The 14,483-nt window shown below is 44.8% G+C and overlaps 1 protein-coding gene across 22 annotated transcripts in view; it reads right to left on the bottom strand.

Annotated features, from left to right (window-relative positions):
• The window catches only part of RAB27A (RAB27A, member RAS oncogene family), an 87,900-nt gene extending 74,664 nt beyond the window's left edge, over positions 1 to 13,236 (bottom strand). For 8 of the 22 annotated variants that reach the window (XM_009429166.5, XM_063794956.1, XM_063794958.1 and 5 more), the window contains exon 1: positions 12,703 to 13,140. The gene's annotated coding sequence lies outside the window, so the exon portion shown is untranslated. Of the gene's footprint in view, positions 1 to 6,026; positions 6,095 to 12,436; positions 12,536 to 12,702 lie in introns of all 22 variants that reach the window. The other 14 variants (XM_063794963.1, XM_063794966.1, XM_063794967.1 and 11 more) reach the window with 9 other exon arrangements.
• Positions 13,237 to 14,483: the final 1,247 nt, after the last annotated feature.

The following is a 14,483-nucleotide window of genomic DNA, read 5'->3' on the forward strand; positions in this document are numbered from 1 at the left end:
GAACAACGTCCACGTATAACTTTGGTAAATTTGGCAGGGCACGATGGCTCATACTTGTAATCCCAGAACTTTGGGAGGCAGAGGCGGGCAGGTCACTTGAGGCCAGGAGTTCGAGACCAGCCTGTTTGCCTCCATAATAAATGGCTCCTGACCGCTGTATTTATTTCGTGTCTTTTGTTAATTTATATTTCCTTCTCCCTCCCCTCACCTTTGCTGTCAGGCAGCTATCCCTCACCACAGTAATCAGTGTGCCTTCCTGGGACAACCCCTACCCCTTCCGATGCACTGTTTTTAATTGACAAGGCACCTGGAAACCAAATAACCAAGCTTATTAGAACTGTGTGTAAAATGAAGAAAAATGGGCACCAAAAAATGTTCTGAAAGTTGCTCTGTGATGCAGGTTGGCAATTTTCAATACATTAACCATTTGTCCAACTCAGAACCCTTTGGCCTTACTATCAACTATGGGTCAGTAGGCTGGGTGACACTCAGTGGGACCAACCATCCCAGTTTAGTGGGGACTGAGTTATAGCACTGAAAGTCATGCATCCCGGGAAACCATATCCCAGCATTGGGCAAATTACTTCATCTTCTTCAACCTGTTTCATCATCTGTAAAATGAAAGATAATATCTGCTTTGAAAGATTGTTGAGGATTAAATGAGAAAATGTTTGTATAACTCTTGACACATATGGTAGCTGTAGTTATTATACTCACTTGCATATTGTTATTATCAACCCTAGTATCAGGTAGAAAAAGAAAGTATTCTTAGAAACATAACCTGTAATTTGCTTTATATATAGTGGACTTCAGGAAGCTGCAATGTTTGCTTTTGTGAATTTCCTTCCCATTTTGTAACACACATTTTGTTTCAGGGACTAAACCATATTAAAGACATTTAATAGTTCAACATTTCTGATTTCTCTACTGGACAAAAGCCTGGCAGGTTTCCACTATATTTTCATAGAAATGACTCTTTTACACTATGGGAGCCCTGGGGTATTTATGTCAGTAGCCGTTTCTAAACTTGTGAACAGAAATCAGCCTGCCACCTCACAAAGAAGAGGCATCATATCTGAAATTTGTTTTTAATTTCCATTTCACTTTTTTCCTTCATAATAGCACCAGATTATTCAGTCTTCTAATCATTTTTTTTTTTTTTTTTTTTTGAGACGGAGTCTCACTCTGCCACCGAGGCTGGAGTGCAGTGGCACGATCTCAGCTCACTGCAAGCTCCGCCTCCCGGGTTCACGCCATTCGCCTGCCTCAGCCTCCCAAGTAGCTGGGACTATAGGCGCCCGCCACGACGTCTGGCTAATTTTTTGTATTTTTAGTAGAGACAGGGTTTCACCATGTTAGCCAGGATGGTCTCGATCTCCTGACCTCGTGATCTGCCCGCCTCGGCCTCCCAAAGTGCTGGGATTACAGGCGTGAGCCACCGCACCCGGCCCAGTCTTCTAATTATTTAGTGAATTCAGTACGTTGGCGTGGGGCTGAAAAATCTGCATTTCTAAGTTCTAAGTTCTAAGCCAAGTCATTCACTAATTATGTCAATTCTATCCCTGAAAAATAAGGGCTTGTATCACCAAACGGATGAAATACCATTTCTGAACTCAAAAGCTGAAGCAACTCCCTACTCCACAGTTATTAATTACAGCCTGAAGGAAATTGCTCACATCTATGCACCCCACAGACAAAAGGGCACAGTTGCTAAAAGAACAGTTCCAAACTTTGGGATAGATAATGGAAAGAATCACAAGTTACTCAAAGCCAAAATATGGCCTAGGAACCCTCTAAGAAGCAGTAGAGACAGCAGAAAGAGCCAGGCAGATAAGACTCTTAATAAAGGCTCCCATGGCCTGTCCTCCCATACTCTATTTCTTCTCCACCCAGTGTCCGAGGCCTGTGACCACAAAACACAGGACAACACAGAACCTCAGAGAAGCCTTGAGGGGCAACTGGTCAACCAATTAGGGCAGGTGAAAATTGATCCAGGACTGGCAGCAGAATCACCTAGGGTATGTGATGAAAATCCAAAATTCTGGGTCCCATTCAGGCCTCTGAATTAGGATCTCTGCAAGGGAGGCCCAGGGAATCTGCATTTATATCAAGCTTCCCAGGGGCTTTCTGGTTATACACAATCAAGTTTGTAAGCCACTGTTCTAGGGAGACAACAGATGGCAAAAATGTACAACTACAGTTAGGCAAATAGCCTGTACATCAAGATCATATTTAACTTCTACTAGCCTCAGATACCGAATCTGTAAAATAGGGATAATAATACTGACCTAGCAAGGTGGTTGTGAGAATCAAATGAAATAAGTAATAGCCTCACACACAGTGTCTCACATACAGCAGGTGCTCAATAAAAGTCCATTCCCTCGCTTGTGTATGGCATTCTAATGAAGACTTACAACAATAGTTTTTGAATAAATGTCACCTGTTTTGAATAAATATCACCAAGGAAAGCAGATGGCTAGGAAAGTTAAGGCCTCAATGTTAATGACTCATCAACTACAAAGGCCGAGGTCAGCAGCCTTAACCAGCGATTGAGTCATGAAATGTACTTGTAGACAGTGGTTCTCAAGCTTCGGGGTGCATCAGAGTCACCTAGATGGTTTTAAAACACAGACTCTAGGCCCCACCAGAGTTTCAGATTCAGTAGGTCTGGAGTGGGGCTGAAAATCTGCATTTCTAAGTTCCCAGGTGGTGCTGACGTTACTGGTCCTAATCTGACACTTTGCAATAAAAAAAGAAAAACTATGCTGTGTATATTTCCTGTTTGACACTAGACTGGTTAGTTTCATGTAAATAGAGAAAAAAACTAAGAAACCAACAATTTCCGAGGCTGTGCTGCCTCTGTCCCTGAGAATCTTACTATGTTGTTTGAACAATGCATAGAGAGGACAAGGAGATTTGAGTTCTATCTTCCCACTCACTTGCTGTGTGACTCTGCATGAGACATATGATCTCTTCCAGCCTGAGTTTACTCAGGCTGGGAGTAAAGGTGAGCTAGACACTGGTTCCCAAACCAGGTTGTCCATCAACAATCACTAGAGCAGTATTTAAAATAAAACATAGATTCCCAAGCCCTAGCCACAAACCTAATAAATTAGAATCACCAAAGGAGAGACTGAAAAATGTGTTGTTGTTTCTTGTGGGTATGGTATTTTTATATATATATACACTTTAAGTTCTAGGGTACATGTGCACAATGTGCAGGCTTGATACATAGGTATACATGTGCCATGTTGGTTTGCTGCACCCATCAACTCATAATTTACATTAGGTATTTCTCCTAATGGTATCCCTCCCCCAGTCCCCAACCCCTGACAGGCCCCGGTGTGTGATGTTCCCCTTCCTGTATCCAAGTGATCTCATTGTTCAGTTCCCACCTATGAGTCAGAACATGTGGTGTTTGGTTTTCTGTCCTTGTGATAGTTTGCTGAGAATGATGGTTTCCAGCTTCATCCACGTCCTTGCAAAGGACATGAACTCATCCTTTTTTATGGCTGCATAGTATTCCATGGTGTATATGTGCCACATTTTCTTAATCCAGTCTATCATTGATGGACATTTGTGTTGGTTCCAAGTCTTTGCTATTGTGAATAGTGCCGCAATAAACATACGTGTGCATGTGTCTCTATAGTAGCATGATTTATAATCCTTTGGGCATATACCCAGTAATGGGATTGCTGGGTCAAATGGTAATTCTAGTTCTAGATCCTTGAGGAATCGCCACACTGTCTTCCACAATGGTTGAATCAATTTACACTCTTTTGTGAGCATGTTTTAAACAAAAGCTCCCTGTGCGATTTTCATGTATAGCCAGTTTTGAGGAAGCATTAACATGGTAATCTTTCTCCAGCATTAAAGCTCTTGGGTCTTTTTGATTTCCAATTCACTGGGTCCTGAGTCTATACTTACCCAGTAGCCTTCTCCTTTTATATTTGCTTCACCTGGCTATTCTTCCTAAAGGAAGCATACACTGTCCTCAAAAAAAGGAATCTACTCTGCTTAGCAGTTCCATTTCTCATATATCAATAAACTGGCATTCTGGTTTCATTTAAAAAATAAAGTCCAGGATAGGCACAGTGGTTCACGCCTGTAATCTCAGCACTTTGGGAGGCCAAGGCAGGCAGATCACTTGAGGTCAGGAGTTCGAGACCAGCCTGGCCAACATAGTAAAACCCCATCTCTATTAAAAATACAAAAATTAGCCCAGCATGGTGACATGCTCCTGTGGTCCTAGTTACTTAGGAGGCTGAAGCAGGAGGATCCACTTGAGCCCAGGATGTTGAGGTTGCAGTGAGCTGGGTGACAAAGACAAGAAAGAAGGGAAGGTAAGGAAGAAGAGAAAGGAAGGGAAGGAAGGGAGAAGGGAAGGGGGAATGGAAGGAAGGAAGGAAGGTAGGAAAGGAAAGGAGAAGGAAAAAAAAAGAAACCAGAGGCCCTTACAGACCACAGGTACATATTTGGATCTTATACCTATTACAATGAAAGCAACTAAGGGATTTTAAGCAGAAGAATATGAATTGAATTCCTTTAATTTTTTAAAATTTTGTCTCATGCTCCTCAAGAGTGTGAGTTCCTTTTTTGGGACATCACTGGCTTTATGTGAAGAATGGGCTATGGCGGGGAGGGGCAAGAATTGGAACAGAAAAGTAGCAGTACAGGCCTTTAACCAGCAGCTGGCACAGAGCAGGCACTTGGATATTTCTGCACTGCTTTAACATAGGGAAATCATAATATACTTGTTTCACCTCCTAATGTATTTCAGAGGAGTTCAAGGAAGATACTCTGGGTGTTAGCAAAGTTCCATCCAGATGTCACTTCTTTTGAACAACACATACAATTTTGGATTGTCCACAGTACAACTGGTTCCAATCAAGAAGTATTAGAATAAGAACATAAAAAGAACACACCAGGAAACCATCAGACCAGGCTTCTGGAACCATCCCTGCCATCAATTAGCTATGTGACCTGAGGCACAGCTCTGGATTTCTGGGAGGGGAGCCTGGGCTACAATTTCCAAGGTCCCTACTAGCTCTTAAATTACACAATTCTGTAAGTGTAACAAATGTGGTTTCCTTATCTGGGTGGCAAAATGGGCTGATGACTCAGGGTGAGGTTTTTTGTTACAGATTTTCAACCTCCCAGAGAAGTTCTAGTGAAGCTAGAATCAGGGTGTTAATAAAGAAACTGTCCAGTTTTATTATTTCCTTTCCAGGGTATGGTGGTCAGCTGGAAATCTGGGAAGTAGACATTCCTGGCAGCTGCGAGCTTATCGTGCAAAGACTGAGAACCCAAGTCCCTGTGTAACCCTTCAGGTACACGTTCTCTGTGGTCCCCTGCTCTTGTGGCTTTCGCTCATGTGGAAGCACACAATAGACAGGCACTGAAGACCAGCCTCTCACTTCCTCCTGCTGGTAGGCTGTTCTCAAAGGGTCCACTCCTCTCCTATGGCCAACCTGGCACCTCCACGAGAACCCCATTTCGCATGATCCCTGGGGGCAGTGGTTCTCAGTCTCAACTGCAACTGCCCATCAGAATCCCGTGTGGAGACAATAAATAAATAAATAAACAAACAAACAGCCTGAGCCCTACCCCACATTTACTGACTTAGAATTGGGGTGAGGGAGAGGTTAGAAAGACAACAGTGGTAGTTAGGCTTAGTTAGTTTTACATGATAGAAAGAATGTGTAACTTGGGAAACTGCAAGCCAAAGAGGTTGAATGAGTTGTCTAATGCAGGGTTTCTTAGCCTCGGCACTGTTGACATTTTAGGCAGGATAATCCTTTGTTGGGGGCTCTCCTGTGTACTGAGAATGTTTTGCAGCATCCCTGGCCCCCACCCACTAAATGCCAGGAGTAACTCCCCAGCTGTGACAGTCAAAAATGTCTCCAGGCATTGCTAAATGTCCCATGTGGGGTGGGGCAGGGGAGAAAATCACCCCCAACTGACATACACTGGTGTGATATCACATAGCTAATAATCAGGAATATGGAGACTAAAAATCGACCTACTGATTCCTGACTGTGTTGATTCTTCCACATTCAAGCAGGAGGTCCGGAACACAGGAATGAGCCACCACCTGAGGAAATACCACAACCCACTTCACTACACGACCCACTTCAATACACAGCCTAGGGCAGACGTGGGACCTGGGACAGCTGACCTTGTCCCTAATGAGAAAAGCCACATTAGGTCTCCAGTATTTGACTGTGAGGACAATGCCTTATCTTTTCAAGGACTGTTACACCTCTTCACTCATTCTTGGAGTTGTTTCCTTGAAATGATGAGATTTATTATGAAAATCACTATTTTCATAATGATTTCTTAGCAAGAAACAAAGAAATCCTGACCACAATCATAGGTTATATTTTAAAATTCTTTAGTTTTGCACATGAACATTTAAGTCATGACCTATTTCTGTATGTTTCATTTCTCCCCTTATTAGGGCTAGTACAGCAAGAACAAAAGTATCATATTATTGTGTTTAACTAGCTGATTTAGACCTTGACTTTGCTTTTAACGATACAAATACACAGCAGATTAGTATTTAGCCATACCCTGATAGGACTTGACCAGCCTCCCAGGTGGTGGGATCAGGCCAAGGTAGATAAACTGTAGCAAATAAGAATGAACAGACTTTTCAGTCTCTTGGCAACCAATTTTATTATTATGCTTTGACCTGGCAGCTGGTAAGACTTTATATGAATTAACCAATGAGACTATGAAAAAACAAGATTAGTGGTTCTGAAATATGGTATTCAAATAGCAGTTAGAGAAAGCAGTTCATTTTCAAGGCTGCTTTCTTTTAAATAGGTACAAATAATTACAATAAAAAATAATAAAATCTTGTTTAAAAAGAACAGATCTCTAGTGAGCAAGTCACATACACCTCTCTATCTACCTTGGTCCTTGTCATATGCATATCTTCCATATTTATTCTACCAAAATAAAAAGGGGTGAGGAATTTTGTGGGAATAGGCCACTCAAAGCAAGCAGGCTTTCCATAAGACAACACTTAGTTGTTGTGGAATTATACTCAGTAAGACCACCTTAATCAAAGCACCTTACAATAAATACTCCAGAGGGTCAAAAGTGTTAACAAAACCATAAAAAAAAATAAAACCACATTGAACTACAGGCTTTCTGGCATAACAGCAGGGACAACAACCACATGGGGCTTTCAACAGTTATGCGGCTCTCAGAGAAAAGTCAAAGTGTCTCATGAGAATGGCTTTGGCTGCCACATGTTGGATCTGGGGACTGAAGGACAGTATGATAACGAGGTGATCTTGAGTGGATGGCTAGAGATGTGATTAAAGGTCAACATGAAAACATAAGCAACTTCTTCATGACCTCTTAAGGGAAGGGATTATGCAGCAGAACACTGCTGGTTCCAGAGTCCCACTTCCAGCTCTGCCACTAACTCTATGTGACTTTGACAAAGTGACTTAACCTCTCTGGAGTAAATTCCATTAACTATAAAAGACTAGAGTAAAATGAAATGTTCTCTAACTTCCTTCTAATTCTAATACTCCTTGGGTTTACAAATCTTCTCTTTTGGATACATGCACAATCACCAAAAATCAACCATGGCTCAATCATTCTTTGGACATTTTCACCATCGATGCATTTCCTATGCATAAACATAAACTCCAGCTAGGGCTGCCAGACACAAAACAAGACATCCAGTTAAATGTGCATTTTGGATAAAGAACAATTTTTTAGTAAAAGTATGTCCCAAATAATGCATAAGATATGGAAACAATTATTTAGTGTTTTTCTGCAATGCAAATTTAACTTTTTTTTAGTTTGCTAAATCTGGCACCCCACCTCCATCCCCACGTTAGAATCAAAACTCTCACTCCACACACGGGAGGTTGGCTGACTAAAGCACTACATGGTAAACTTCTGTTTAAGGGCAACATATACAGACGAAAAACAAACAACCAAAAAAAAAAAAAAACAGGAAAGGAGGAACAAAACTTTCAGCATTCCTCGTAAGAGAGGCATCTAATTTTACTTGACAATAAATAAAATATGAGTATTACTAGACCTCAATCATACAAGTACCTGCAAAACCAGAGAGTCCAAACAGAGCTGAATGCTCTCTACTCCACACACCTTACCCTACGAACATAAGTAAATTACAAACCCTTTATTTCTGCCTCCAGCTCAGGGCTCATGTCTGCAACTAGCTTAAGGGAAACCAAATCATAAACTCAAACTTCCTGACCAAGAGGCAGAAGAACAAATACAGTCCAAGAAAATCTGCAAGTGGCATAAAAAGTGAAGGCTATAGAAGGGAAAAATTACTCTTTTCAAGAACCAATCTTGTTTTAGCGATGGCAAGACAATTTCCCTTCTCAGGGGCCTGGCCAACATGGTGAAACCCCGTTTCTATTGAATAAATAAATAAGAAATGAATTTCCATTTTCTTAAATTTCCAAAAAACTTCACTCTTCTTAAATCAGCACAAGAGGCCAACACCCTGGAGATAGGCACTGAATGGCCCTGCCCAGTTTGCCCAGGATATAGACAGAGGGCTCCGGTCTGCCACTGTGGGAAGGACCAAAATCCTCACCTTTCTACTTATTTGACCTTTCCCTTTTTAAGGAAGATAAGACTATTATTTTTGGGAAAGTAGGACAGAAGACGAGAGACTTAGGAGATGTTGGTGTATCTATAGACATTGCTTCTCTTAGAAAAAAATGGATGGAATAGTGGGAAAGAAATAGCAGAACACTCTACAGACATACCATCCTGAATGTGCCCGATCTCCTCTGATCTTGGAAGCTAAGCAGGGTTGGGCCTGGTTAGTACTTGGATGGGAGAAATGGCAGAATGATCCCTATTGCTCTGTCTTCTGTTCCCTTTTTCATTAGTTCAACACATATCTCTTTGAGTGCTTAATATATGTCAGAAACCATTCTATGTGCTATGGACATCACAGTGAACAAGGCAGATTACTGACCATCCTGGAGCTTGTCTTCTACCAGTGAAAGACAAATGTTGTGTGTGTGTGCTGGTCTGTGTATGACAGTTCTATAAATACTCTAAAGAAAACAAGGCAAGGTAAGGGGGCAGAAAATGATGGGATAGGTGAGGGATACTATTCTAGATGGAGTGGTCTAAGAAGGTCTCTCCAGAAAAATGACTTTTCACCTGAATGAAATAAATAAGAAAGCCATGCAGACATCTGAGGGGGAAGAGCATTCCAGGCAGAGGAAACAAGTGCAAAGGTCCTGAGGTATGGCTGGAGCAGAGTCAGCAAAGGCAAGAGTGATAGCAGATGAAGCCGCACTCCATGCAAGGGCTGTAGAGACCATGGTGAGGACTCTGTCACTTCTGAGATAAAAAGCCACTGGAGAGTTTCAAGCAGAGTGACATAATAGACTCTGGCTGCTGTGTTAAGAATAGAGTGTGGAGCAGTAAGGGTGGAAGCAGGGAAGCCCTTCAGAAGGCTTTTGCAGTAATCCAGGTGACAGAGATGATAGAACTTGGTGGAAGCAGCAGAAGTGGTGAGAAATGGTTATCATCCTAGATGTATTCTTTTTTTTTTTTTTTTTTTTTGAGACGGACTCATACTCTGTCGCCCAGGCTGGAGTGCAATGGCACGATCTTAGCTCACTGCAACCTCCGCCTCCTGGGTTCAAGCGATTCTCCTGCCTCAGCCTCCTGAGTAGCTGTAATTACAGGCACCCACCACCACGCCCCGCTAATTTTTGTATTTTTAGTAGATACAGGGTTTCACCATGTTGGCCAGCCTGGTCTTGAACTCCTGACCTCAGGTGATCCACCTGTCTCGGCCTCCCAAAGTGCTGGGATTACAGGCATGAGCCACTGCGCCCAGCCAGATGTGTTCTTAAAGGAGTATCAGTGAGATTTGCTGAGGAATTTTTTTTTTTTTTTTTTTTGAGATGGAGTCTCACTAGGTTGCCGAGGCTAGAGTACAGTGGCGTGATCTCAGCTCACTGCAACCTCTGCGTCCTGGCTGCAAGCGATTCTCCTGCCTCAACCTCCCAAGTAGCTGGGACTACAGACACGTGCCACCACGCCCGGCTAATTTTTTGTATTTTAGTAGAGATGGCATTTCACTGTGTTAGCCAGATGGTCTTGATCTCCTGACCTTGTGATCTGCCCGTCTGTCTCCCAAAGTGCTGGGATTACAGGCGTGAGCCACCGCACCCGGCCTGCTGAGGAATTTAATGTGGGGTATAAGAGAAAGAATCAAGAGTGATTTCAGGGTGTTTGGTGTGAGCATCTGGAAGAGTGAAGTTGCCACTCACTAAGATGGAGAAGACTAGGGGAAAAGCAGCTTTGGGAGAGAAAACTTAAAAATCTGGCTCCTAGAGATTGTTGCTCACTTTAAAACCCTTACATCTATTTTAGAACCAAAACAACAGAAATTGAGAAGCTGACTTTAAATTTCATGTGGAAGGCCAGGCATGGTGGCTCATGCCTATGATCACAGCACTTTGGGAGGCTGAGGCAGACAGATCACCTGAGATCAGGAGTCCGAGACCAGCCTGACCAACATGGAGAAACCCTGTCTCTACTAAAAATATAAAATTAGCCAGGCGTGGTGGCACATGACTGTAATCCCAGCTACTCAGGAAGATGAGGCAGGAGAATCACTTGAACTGGGGAGGCGGAGGTTGCAGTGAGCTGAGATCGTGCCATTGCACTCCAGCCTGGTAAATAAGAGCAAAACTCCATCTCGAAAAAAAAAAAAATTCATATGGAAATTCAAGGGACTGGATAGTCAAAACAATCTTGAAAAAGAACAAGGTTGGAGGACTCACATATCCTGATTTCAAAACACTATGTAGCTACAATAATCAAGGTAGTATGATACTAGCCTGAGGACAGACATACAGATCAATGGAATAGAACTGACAGTCCAGAAATAAACCTTTACATTCATGGTCAATTTATCTCAACAGAGGTGCCAAAACTATTCAAAGAGGAACAGTCTTTTAAACAAATGGTGCTGAAAGAACTGGATATCCACACGCAAAAAGTTGAAGTCAGACCCCCTGCCTCACACCATATTTAAAAATTAACTTAAAATGGGTCAAAGAATGAAATGTAAGAGCTAAAAACTATAAAACTTTTAGAAGAAAACATAAGTATAAATCTTCATGATCTTGAATTTGACAATGTTTTCTTAAATTTGACATCAAAAGCACAAACAACAAAAGGAAAAATAGGCTCGGTGCAGTGGCTCAAGCCTATAATCCCAGCACTTTGGGAGGCTGACGCAGGTTGATCACTTGAGGTCAGGAGTTCAAGACCAGCCTGGCCAACATAGCAAAACCCCGCCTCTACTAAAAATACAAAAATTAGCCAAGCATGGTAGCACACACCTGTAATTCCAGCTACTCTGGAGTCTGAAGCAAAAGAATCACTTCAACCCAGGAAGCGGAGGTTGCTGTGAGCCAAGATCATGCCACCGCATTCCTACCTGGGTGACAGAGTGAGACTGTCTCAAAAGAAAAAAAAGGAAAAATAGATTAAATATACTTCAACGAAATTAAAAATCAAGGCACGTCACAGAAATTAAGGAAGAAAGAAAAAAGGGAGGGAGGGAGGAAGAGAGAATGGTAGAAAGGAAGGAAGAAAAAAGTAGGAATGAAAACATAAAACAACATAAACCAACATAAAATACAGAAAATAATGATCCTCAGTCAAGTTCCTTCAGCATTATATTAACCTTTCTTCACTTCTAACCATCTGCAGAAACTGTTTTCCAGATTGTATTTTCCCTCTAAAGCAAGTTTTTAAGGCCAAAAAAAAAAAAGAACAAGAACAGTGAGTGGAGAATCAACAAATTTAATTAGCAATGATTACAGAAAACTTAAATAGCACACACAACTCTATAATCCCTCTACCCCCAATTCCAACATCTGACTGATCAACCAACCATAAAATGTGAGAATCCATCCAGAAGGAAAGAACAGCTGTTAAGCTGTAGAGGTAAGGACCCTGTGGCAGAAGACCCTGAGGCCATGTGGGCCCAGGTGGCCAGCAGGAGCGGAAAGGCTGGGAAGGCTCCTCAGTCCAGGGCTCACAAGACTCCCTTCGCTTCAGGCCTGACTTTGCTGAACTGGTGATCTACTGGGACAGAGACAGGCTTTGGCAATAGTTACCAAAGCCTGTCATCATATCTGCACCACCACCAGTCCCGACCGGAGGGCCTGGCTGCCAGGTAGAGTTGTCAGTCTAACTGACAGGAGAAGGGAGAGCCCCTCCCTCGCAGCTAGTCTGCAGTCCAGACCCTCACCAACCGGAGGGCAACCAGGTTAAACAGTTAAACTGAAAGCAAAAGAGGGAGGAATGAACCGGGGGGCGTGCGGGAGGTCGGGGACTTTCCTCCTTTCCCTCCTGGAAAGTTTCCTACCCCTAATGGGCATCCTCCCACCTGGATGCAACCCGGAGGCGATCTGAGACCCTGGCCGGACCTGGGACCGCACCTGGCCAGCACCAGGCAGTTGTCATCACTGGGGTCTGCGCTGAGGGCCTGGGAGAGAAGCCACTTTTCAGGCGGGCTCGGGCGCCAGGAGGCGGGGAGGAAGGGCGGCGCAGCCTCCGACCCCAGCCCTAGGACGGCCCCAGGGGGACGCCTCGCTCGGCCGTCCCGGAGGGACCGGACCCGCCGCGCGCCTCCCGCTCCTCAGGCCCCCTCACCTGGCTCGCCCCGCAGTCCTGTCCCCGCCTGGCTCGGGTCCTCGCGCGCCGCGTCCACCCGCCGCCGGCCTTTTTTGGGTCGTTGGCGGGTATTTTCCGCCTGGCCCCACATCACTTCCCGTAAAGGAGAGCGAGGTGGGGCGGGACCTTCTCTCCTCCACCTCCCGCCTTCTCCTGTCACCTCGGGAGCGGCCCCCGCCCGGCTGGCGGGGGGCGGGGTGCTGTCGCGCTCTCCCCGGCGGCCGCGCCTCCGAGGGGTCCTCTGTGAGCCCCGAAAAGGCCCCGCTCGCCTCCTTTGTCCCAACACTAGTTTCCGCTGCCCCATTCTGGAAGGCGCTAGAAAATATAGGAGTGTTTTCGTTTTGGGACACAGGAGGGACATTTACAAACTGCACCAAGGACCGGTGCGCGGCGAGGTGTCGTTTGGGGACTCTCCCCTATTCACCTCCCCCAAAAGCCATGTTCTAAGGGTGTTTTCCACGGCATCAGTTCGCGGTCGCCACCGTAGCAGCCGGAGGTGCCGGGCGCACTCACGCCGGCCCCGCCCGAGGTTCCCGAGTCCGCGCGGCTCCTGAGGCGGCGTCCCAGGCCCGGCCCTGCCCCCGGCTTCCCGCCCCTGCGGCTCCTGGCTTAGGTCGGCCTGGACACGGCGTTTCCGGGGCAAGGGAATGCCCAGGATTCCTGGAAATAACATGGGAGAAAAATAAGTAAAAAATTTCGCAGGAAAAAAATCAATGTAATTCCGGGAGGAAATGGCAAACGGAGTCTCTGCTCACACTGTGTAATTCAAGAATATAAAACCACTGTAAATTTCTAAGAGTGTTAGAGCAATGAGTTTAAAAAGAAGAAAACTACAGTATGTTAAGGAACCGCGTCTGTCGGAAGAAACCTGCGCGCCTTTGCTGCCACCCAGCGGCTCTCTTCTCCCAGCGCCGACGGTGTCGCTCGGGCCTGCGGGGTAGTGAACCTGGGACTGCGTAGGGGGTCAGGCCTCGTGGTTCCCACTCAGAGGCAGCCAAGTTCATCCCTCTCAGTGGCCAGGAGGTGTGAACAGCAGCCCTTGGGCCTGTCCCTATGGAGTCTAAGGCAAAGGCCCTTTGAACCAAATGTTTCCACTTCTAAGCAGAGTAAAATGTTGAGAAGCCTTAGTTCAGCTTCTCTTCTGCCTTCTAAGCTGTCTCGCTGACTTGTGTCTACCTCCACCGCAAATTCCAGCTGTCGCAGGCCCACCCGGTCAACTCCATCACCTTTCCAGTCTGTAGCTACTCACAGTTGGCATTACAGTAGTTAGCTTCTCAGGTGGGTCCAATTTACAAAATCACATATAGGATGAACCATATGAAATTACAAACAGTTGGCAATTTCATACATTTGATATAACATTTCCAGGCAAACATAACACAGTAAACTCGGGTTTAGAGATAACAAATGTCCTAACAGGTTGATAACTTCAAGAGCTGTTCCCGTGTGAGAGAAGGGCCATCAGACTGTTGGTGAGGTTGAGAGAGAAAAAGGCCGGGTTAGGTGGCTCACGCCTGTAATCCCAGCACTTTGGGAGCCCGAGGCGGGCAGATCACGAAGTCAGGAGATCGAGACCATCCTGGCTAACAGGTGAAACCCCGTCTCTACTAAAGATACAAAAAATTAGCCGGGCGTGGTGGCACGCGCCTGTAGTCTCAGCTACTTAGGAGGCTGAGAGCAGGAGAATCGCTTGAACCCGAGAGGTGGAGGTTGCAATGAGCCGAGATGGTGCCACTGCACTCCAGCCTGGGCGACCGAGC

The sequence above is a fragment of the Pan troglodytes genome, chromosome 16, assembly GCF_028858775.2.
Source record: "Pan troglodytes isolate AG18354 chromosome 16, NHGRI_mPanTro3-v2.0_pri, whole genome shotgun sequence".
NCBI lineage: Eukaryota > Metazoa > Chordata > Mammalia > Primates > Hominidae > Pan > Pan troglodytes.